The sequence below is a fragment of the Triticum urartu genome, chromosome 3 (assembly GCF_003073215.2).
Source record: "Triticum urartu cultivar G1812 chromosome 3, Tu2.1, whole genome shotgun sequence".
Taxonomy (NCBI): domain Eukaryota; kingdom Viridiplantae; phylum Streptophyta; class Magnoliopsida; order Poales; family Poaceae; genus Triticum; species Triticum urartu.
The window spans coordinates 536,198,720-536,208,249 of NC_053024.1; positions in this window are offsets into that span (position 1 = coordinate 536,198,720).

The following is a 9,530-nucleotide window of genomic DNA, read 5'->3' on the forward strand; positions in this document are numbered from 1 at the left end:
GAACGTAAGGCTCTTTTTACTCCTTTCACCTCTTGGCCTTCTGAGTTGAGTCATCCTATCTTTCCTACGGGGTTAAGGAACTAGGCTTCCTCTTCTGTCTATCAGGATCACATGTTACTACTCCGTAGTCCCATAGGATTGATTGATCAGAGTCATATTTCAGTTTTCAAGTACCTCCGGTGTAGTCTGCTTAGTAATATCTCAGAACCCTGAGTGATGATGTTGAGTTTGGTGCTACCCCGTCCTTGCAGAATGTTTCATTTTGAGCATTCTACTGCCGTTATGCTGCCGGAATTATCCTAGGAGTTCAAGAGATAGTATTTTCCTTGTAATATATTCTACATCCTTATGATGATGCTGAATCCATCCTTGTTTCCTTGGTTTCATTCTTCAGGATGTTGTCGGTTAACCGAAATTCTGTTGCTCGTAGCCGGAACCACGGAGATGGTAGGGATGAGGATCCTCCCGACCAGTCTTTGTTGGCAAAGTTCATGTTAGAAGTTGAGATGAAAAAGCGTGAGACCAACCGCTTGTTAGCACGTATCGAGGAGAACACCGCACCCCAGTGCAAGGAGTCAGCGACCATTTATGATTTCATTGGTCTGAAACCACCTACCTTCCATCATTCCATCGAACCACTCGATGCAGATGACTGACTTCGTAGTATCACTCACAAGCTGCGTTCTGCGAATGTAGCTGAAAGTGACAAGGTCACCTATGCTACATATCACCTGGAAGGTCCTGCTAGTCTTTGGTGGCAGAACTATGAGGCTATGCTTCCAGCTGGCCAGATAACCACCTGGAGAGATTTCACTGAGGCCTTTCGCGAGCATCACATTCCTCAGGCTCTCATTGACCACAAGAGAGAAGAGTTCTATAGTTTCACCCAGAGTAAGATGGCTGTTGATGCTTACAGTAGGGAATTTGAGAACCTTGCCCGCTATGCTATAGAAGAGGTGTCCACAGACGCCAAGAAGCAGGCTAGGTTCCGGAAGGGTCTCAACCCTAAGTTGCGTCGTGATCTCCACTTGCACCATTGCAATACATTCCAGGCTCTTGTGAATAAGGCCATTAATGCAGAGACAGCTCAACTCACTTATGAGGAGTCTCGTAAGCACACCCGTGATTTGGGTTCTTCCTCCGGTTCTAGTTCTCAGAAGCGCTGGATTTGGGTTCCGAACTCCGCTCTTCCACCCGGTTATACACCAAGGCCTTCTTGTGTGGCACCTCACCCCGTTCAACCGTATGCTACACCCATGCCTATTGGTAGACCACTTGTCAATGCGGGTCCTTGTCCTACCTCCAAGATTTGTTACAAGTGCGGAGAGCCAGGCCACATTGCCCGTAATTGCACTCAGACCCGTGTTGCTCCACCCCAGCCCGAGAAGTCTGTTGGCCGTGGTAGTAAGCCATCACGCAAGATGATCAGTGCCAAGTTAGCTCCCACTGAACTTGGACGTGTGCATCATGTCTTAGCTAAAGACGCTCATGATGATCCAGATGTCGTTCTTGGCACACTCCTTGTCAACTGTCTTCCATCTTCGGTTCTATTCGATACTGGAGCATCTCACTCCTTCATTTCCGAAAGTTATGCCCGCTTGCACGACATGTCATTTTGTGATATGCCCTCCCCACTACTCATTCAAACTCCTGGATCCAAGTGGCAAACTTCTAGGATAAGTTATGGCAATGAAATACATGTTGATAGACTTGTATTCCTAGCTTCCTTGATATCCCTTAAGTCTTCAGATATTAACATCATCTTGGGTATGGACTGGATGAAATCTCATTATGCCAAGATTGACTGTTACACCAGGTCTGTTCAGCTCACACACCCCTCTGGCAAGATAGTCACTGTCTCCACCAAAATTGCAAAGCGACAACTCTATTCTCTAAATGCCAGCCCTCTTCCTGACCTTGAAGGTATCCTGGTAGTCCGCGACTTTCCGGATGTCTTTCTAGAGGAACTGCCAGGTATTCCACCTGACAGAGATGTAGAGTTTGTCATAGATCTTATCCCCGGAACCGCCCCAATTTCTGGGAGACCTTACAAGATGGCACCCTTAGAGCTAGCCGAGCTTAAGAAACAACTTGATGAGTCCTTGCAAAAGGGTTTTATCCGTCCTAGTTCTTCTCCCTGGGCTTGCCCCGTCCTCTTTGTCAAGAAGAAGGATGGTACGGACCGGATGGTTGTAGATTATCGCCCCGTTAATTTGGTCACGATAAAGAACAAGTATCCGCTCACCAAGATCAACGATCTATATGATCAACTTGCTGGATCCTCAGTCTTATCCAAGATGGATTTGAGGTTAGGCTACCACCAAATCAAGATCAGAAACAGGGACATTCCTAAAACGGATTTTGTCACTCATTATGGTCAGTACGAGTACATCGTCATGTCCTTTGGTCTAACCAATGCTCCAGCTACATTCTCTCGCTTGATGAACTCGATCTTCATGGAGTACTTAGATAAGTTTGTCGTGGTTTACCTCGATGATATTCTTATTTACTCGAAGAACGAGGAAGAGCATGTCGAACATCTTAGGCTTGTGTTAGAGAAACTCAGAGAACACCGCCTTTATGCCAAGTTCTCCAAGTGCGAATTTTGGTTGCCAGAAGTGACCTATCTCGGCCATGTAATCTCTGGTAAGGGCATTGCTGTCTATCCCGAGAGAGTTCAAGCCGTTCTTGATTGGACTCCACCTGAAACGGTTAAGCAAGTCAGGAGTTTCCTTGGCCTAGCCAGTTATTGTCGCCGCTTCGTTGAGAACTTCTCCAAAGTGGCCAAACCTCTCACGGAACTTCTCAAGAAAGATAAAAAGTTTGAGTGGTCCCCACAGTGCGAGTACAGCTTTCAGGAACTGAAAAGAAGCCTGACTTCTGCTCCCATACTTGTGCCACCGGATTTCACTAAGGACTTTGTTATCTATTGTGATGCCTCACAACAGGGACTAGGTTGCATTCTTATGCAAGATCGTCATGTGATTGCCTATGCATCTCGATAGTTGCATCCACATGAGGAGAATTATCCTACACATGATCTAGAGCTTGCAGCCGTAGTCTATGCACTTAAGACATGGCGACATTACCTTCTCGGTAAATGTTGCGAGATATACACCGACCACCAGAGTCTCAAGTATATCTTCACCCAACCAGATTTGAACCTTAGGCAAAGACGTTGGTTGGAGTTGATCTCAGATTACGACTTAGGAATTACCTACACCCCGGGCAAGGGGAATGTCATGGCTGATGCGCTAAGTCGTAAGTCCTATTGCAACAATCTCATGTTGCAACAGGGCCAGCCACTTCTCCATGAGGAATTATGTAAGCTTAACCTTCACATTGTTCCTCACGGATTCCTTTCTACCTTGGTGGCGAAACCTACCCTTGAGGATCATATCATTACTGATCAGAAGTTTGATAGGGGTGTTATCCGCATCAAGAGAAACATTAGGAAGGGAGTTGGTGGATGTTTCTCTATGAATGATCGAGGTGTTGTTTTCTTTGAGAATCGCTTGGTGGTTCCCAAGAATCAACATCTGCGACAACTGATTCTTAAGGAGGCCCATGAATCTCCTTTCACAATTCATCTCGGTAGTACTAAGATGTATCAGGACCTGCGCCGGAGGTTCTGGTGGACTAGGATGAAGAGAGAAATTGCTCAGTTTATTGCTAACTGCGACGTTTGTCATCGCGTTAAGGAAGAGCATCAAAGACCTGCTGGCACCCTTCAGCCTTTAGCTATTCCTGAATGGAAATGGGATAAAGTTGGTATGGACTTCATCACCAGCTTTCCCAGGACCAAGAGAGGGAATAATGCTATCTTTGTAGTCATTGATCGTCTTTCCAAAGTGGCTCACTTCCTACCTGTTCGAGAGAGTATCACTGCTAGTCAGCTCGCTGACTTATATATTTTCTCGAATAGTGTCACTTCATGGTGTTCCACTAGAGATCAATTCAGACCATGGTAGTCTTTTCACTTCTCATTTCTGGGAGAGTTTCCAAACTGCCATGGGCACCCATCTTTCCTTCAGTACCGCTTTCCACCCTCAATCAAGTGGTCAGGTGGAAAGGGTCAACCAAATCCTTGAAGACATGCTTAGAGCGTGCGTTATCTCATTCGGTATGGATTGGGAGAAGTGCCTTCTTTTCGCCGAGTTTGCTTATAACAATAGCTACGAATCCAGTCTCAAGAAAGCTCCTTTTGAGATTCTGTATGGACGAAGATGTCGAACACCTTTGAACTAGTCAGAAATCGGTGAAAGACAATTCTTTGGACCGGATATGATCCAGGAGGCAGAAGAGCAAGTTCGCATCATTCGTGAGAATTTGAAAACAGCCCAATCTCGTCAAAAGAGCCAGTATGACCGTCATCATAAGGAAGTGGCTTATGAAGTTGGCGACAAGGCTTACCTTCGGGTTACCCCTTTGAAGGGTATCCATCGTTTCGGTATCAAGGGCAAGTTGGCTCCTTGTTACATTGGTCCTTTTCTCATTCTCGCTAAACGAGGAAAGGTTGCCTACCAGTTGGAACTACCCCCACATCTTTCCCAAGTTCATGATGTCTTCCACATCTCTCAACTCAAGCGTTGCTTCTCGGATCCCATCCACGGAGTGGACCACAAAACGCTTGATCTCCAAGATAACCTCACATATCGAGAGTACCCCGTCTGCATTCTGGATCAAGCAGAGCGTGTCACTCGACGTCATAACATCAAATTTCTCAAGGTTCAGTGGTCTCGTCATTCCGAGAGAGAAGATACCTGGGAGCGTGAAGATCGTCTTCGACTTGAGTACCCCGCTTTCTTTCCACCAACTCCTGAATCTCGGGACGAGATTTTTTTTGTCACATCCCTAGTTCTGGTATGACCTAGACCAGCTAGTCAGTCGTGCATCATATTCAAATTCCATTTAAATTTGAAATGGGGATTGTGAAACCCTTAGAAATCATTTCTGGAAATAACCCAGATAAAAATTGCTCCAAAAAGGTCCAAGAAAATGTTCATGTTGCTCTCTGAAAATATTGTTCAGAGGTAAAAATCAAACCAATATTTTTAGGAACTCATAAATATTTATTTTGGCCATTTGGAATTAATGCAATAATTATTTGCTTGGATATATATATATGATATATATATAATATATGTCCAAAAATTATGCCAATAGTTGAGGAGCTCTGGAATAATACCACTAGCCCCTGCAAAAATTGGCATAAGAAAATAAAATGGTTTAGTATTTTTATTAAACCAAACAAATGTCAGACAATAGAAAAGAAAAGAAATGGAAAAACCTACCTGGACCTTACCTGCGGCCAGCTCCTGTGCTGGCCCAGCACTGTGCGGCCTGGCCCGGCCCAATTGGCCAAGCCAGTCATCCTCCTCCTTGCCAGGAGGAGGCGAAGGAGGGCACGGCGAGCGCGCGCATGCACGCCACGCTCCTGCCTGCCTGCCCCCCTTCCCCTCGGCGCTGTCCACCCCAGAGAGCTCCACCGAGCCCCCTGGCCTCTCCTCACTCTCTCCCGGGCTCTCTCCTCTCCTCTGCTCGTCTTCTCTCCCGCGCCAGAACGCCACAGCAGCACGTCGCCGTAAGCCACCGCGACCATCGCCACCGCCCCGTCCCTTGCTGTTGTCCAGGAGCACTGCCGCCCTCGACTACGCCTCCTCGTCGACCTAGACGACGCCAGGAGCACTACAGCATCGCCACCGCCGTCATCCCCTTCGTCGGAGCCGGGGATCGCCGCCGCTAAATTCGTCGCCGACTGGTCCTCCCCGAGCTCACCGACGACGCCTTCGAGTTCGCTGTGAGCTCCCGTTCCTCCTCCCCCTAGCCCCGTAGCTCGAGCGCCCCCCCTAGCCCTGTCGGCCACCTTGGCCGAGAGCTCGGCTCCTCCGTTCATGTCGCGGCCGTGGCCACAACTGCCACAGCTCGCAACCGAGCTCACCGCCGTTCTCAGTGCCCTCCCGCGCGTCGTTTGCACCCAACCGCAGCCCCCCTAGTGCCCCGCAGCACCTAACCCGCACGCACCCGACTCCGGCCGCCGCCGCGAGCTCTGCTCCAGCGAGCTCCGTCGTTCCCGCGGCCTCCCCTAAGAGCGGCTAGATGCGCCCGTGCACGGGCTACCCGCTGGTGGCCTCCGTGATGGCCTCCAGCTCGTTCCAGCGAACTTCCGCCATGGCTCGAGGTTGTCGCCGGCGAAACTCCGGTGGCTGACATGGCGCATGATTAGCTGCTAACCCTGCCACTTAATCCACCCCCTAAGCCACTGACTATGGGCCCCAGGGCTCGGTCAAACCCTGGTCAGCTGGGTTTGACTCGGGTTTACCCCCGATGTCACTGATGTGTGGCCCCCACACGTCAGGTTTGACCTGGTCAGCCCTGCTGACGCCTTTGTGACGTCATGCTGATGCAATAATGATTTTTTATGGATTTCAAATAATTCAGAGAATTCTAGAAATTGATATAAACTTCAAAAATTCATATAAATTCAACCGTAGCTCAGATTGAAATAATTTATATATGAAAAATTATCAGAAAAATTCAATTATCCATCTGTACATGTTTCATGCATGTCTAACCAACTTATACTTGCTGTATAGGTGAAAAAATATAAATGGCATTTATAAAGATTTAATTTAGAGTTGCATTTGAACCTTTGGTTCAAATGGACCTCTTCCAAATAGAATGCTAAATGCATTAGCTCAAAGCACATCACATACTCATGCCATGATCATGCATCATATTGTTGCATATGCTTGTGTTTGATTATCGACACCGTTCCTTCTCGATAGGTCCTACTCCGGAGACCCTTCCAGAGTACCTGTCTGAGGAGCAGTGCCTTCCTTGTTGATCTACTAGGCAAGCAAACCCCCTTGTTCATTCCAATACAATCCTACTCTCTCGCTCCTGCTCTCATTTATTGCATTAGGACAACAACGATTCAACTGCTACCTTATGCTGCGGTAGTTGAACCCATTCCTCTGCCTGACCTGTCATTGCCACAGTAAATAGTTAAAACCCACTAGCATGTGTAGGAGTTGATTGAGCCATGTTGTGTTCTTGCCATGCCATGCCTGCTATTGCTTAGAGTTGTGTCAGGTCTGATTCATCGGGAATGAATTGGAGTGGTACGATATGTTCTGGTGCTGAGAGTTAAGCGTGTGAACACGATTTGGTAAAGGTAGCGATGAGAGGCCATGTAGGTGTACATGGTGGGTTGTCTCACTGGAACCGTCCTTAAGCACTGAGTTCCATATATGTTGTCCAATGACTAGCTACTACCACACATTGGAATGCTTAAGTGCCCCTCTCGACTTATTAGCCAACTTGATCTCTGTCCAGGAGTCGCAAATAGTTTCTGATGTTTGTAGGTAGTGTTAGTAGTCTACCAAGTGGCACCCGGCCAGGTGGGCTTGCGACAGACTAGGCATAAGTGGCACGGTGTACCAAGCGTAGATCCATCTAGCGAGGTGGGCTTGGGAACCCTGCACATATCGTTTGGGGCCGTGAGCGACACCCCGGCCGGATCTCCTTGCGGATGGACCCGAATAGGCGATAAACCTGGACTAGAGTCTTGTGTGGTTAGTCAGGTCGTGGCCGACACCCTCGCCAGGCTTCCGCTTGAAGGTTGCCGAGATACATGACGTGTACATGGTGATAAGTGGTGAGAGCGTGTGTGAAGAAGTACACCCCTGCAGGGTTATCATGATCTATTTGAATAGCCGTGTCCTCGGTTATGGACTTCTTGGATGCTTACGTGGTACATAGACAACTTAAAGTGGATACCCAAATGCTCAAGACAAGTGTGAGTGCTATGGATGGCCTTCTTGTAAGGAGACGGGGATGAATCCATAGTAGTGTATTTGATGTGGTGTTTAGTGGACTCGTGTGCGCTGCCTCACCTCAAAGAAGTTTCTCGTTGTCGTAGAACAGGATAGCCACCGAGTCAAAGCTGGCTTGCTGCAACTAAACCCCACATTACTTTCTTGATACAAATGCATGTATGATAGGATCTGATGTAAGTCTTGTTGAGTACCTTTGTACTCACGTTTGCTTTATTTATGTTTTGCAGGTGAGACATCTGTCTCACTAGTAGTACCGCTTGGACTTCGACGAGTAGCTTGTTACCTCAGCTAAGATCTTGTACCCTTGGGAGGGACTTGTAGATAGTCAGACTTCTTAGCCTTTTCCTTTTGTAGTTGTCTGTACTCAGACATGTAATGCTTCCGTTGCTTGTATGCTCTGAATGATGGGTCATGTGACCCTTGTTTGTATTAATGATGTGTGGCTCTTCTGGGCCTTAGCTATATGAGTTGCATTATGTTGTGATGCCATGTTGTATATCACATACTTGCATGTTATGCGTACGTGTGACGTGTATTGCTATGTGTGGGATCCGAGAATCTAGTTGTTTATCCTTGGCAGCCTCTCTTATGGGGAAATGTAGTCTAGTGCTTCTTTGAGCCATAGTAGTCCGCTACAGGCCGGTTCACCGGAGTCCTGCTAGCCCAGCACTACTGCTCAGGACACTTGACTGGCCGGCATGTGTTTCATTTCGTTCCTGTGTCTGTCCCTCCGGGGAAATGTCACGCGGTGACCTCCGGAGTCCTGTTAGCCCAGTGCTACAGCCCGGATTCACACGCTGCTGACCGACATGCTCGATGTGAATCATGTATGCCTGTCCCCATAGGTTAGTGCCACTTTGGGTTCATGACTAGCCATGTCGGCCCGGGTTCTCTATCATATGGATGCTAGCGACACAATCATATACGTGAGGCAAAAGGCGCAAACGGTCTCGGGCCAGGGTAAGGCGACACCCGTGGGAATACCGTGCGTGAGGCCGCAAAGTGATATGAGGTGTTACCAGCTAGATCGATGTGACTTGGGATTGGGGTCCCGACCGGTGGCACCGGATCAAAGGCGGAGGAGGACGTGGGACGCCGGATCAGGAGGCGGCAGCTGCGTTCATCTCTGGCGGCGCGGGCAAGGAACAAGAGAGAGGGCGAGGGAGGAGATGAACGAGGTAAGTGGGGGCGGCCCTAGGGATCGAGAGAGAGATTGAGGAGAGGGAGATGGGATCGGGCAGAGGGCATCGGGCGGCGCAAGGTGGAGGAAAGGAGGAGTGGGTATCGAGCAGGAGGTTGCGCTAGGGTTAGCAGCAGGACTGGGAAGCGGGCCGGCCTAGACTGAGGCCCAAGTGGCCAGCTGGGCTACTCTCTCTCTCCCTCACTCCTTTGTTTTTTTTAAAAACAGAGAACTAAAAGAAAGGAAAAAGGACAGAGGAGAAGGTTGAAGAAGAATTTGGACAAGCGGTTAATTTTCTTGGACTCACAAAAATATGTTTGGTCTGAGAAAATTAGAAGTGGCAAGATCGAATGATAAGAATTCAAACTCATTTGAATTTAATTCAAGTGGGTTTGAACTAGGACGAGGTTTTAGGAGTATCCAAAAATGTTGAGAATTTTTGGAGGAACCTCGGAAGAGGAGTGCGGGCAAGGTTTTGAAGTCAAACTTGAAGTAGAAAAGACATGGGA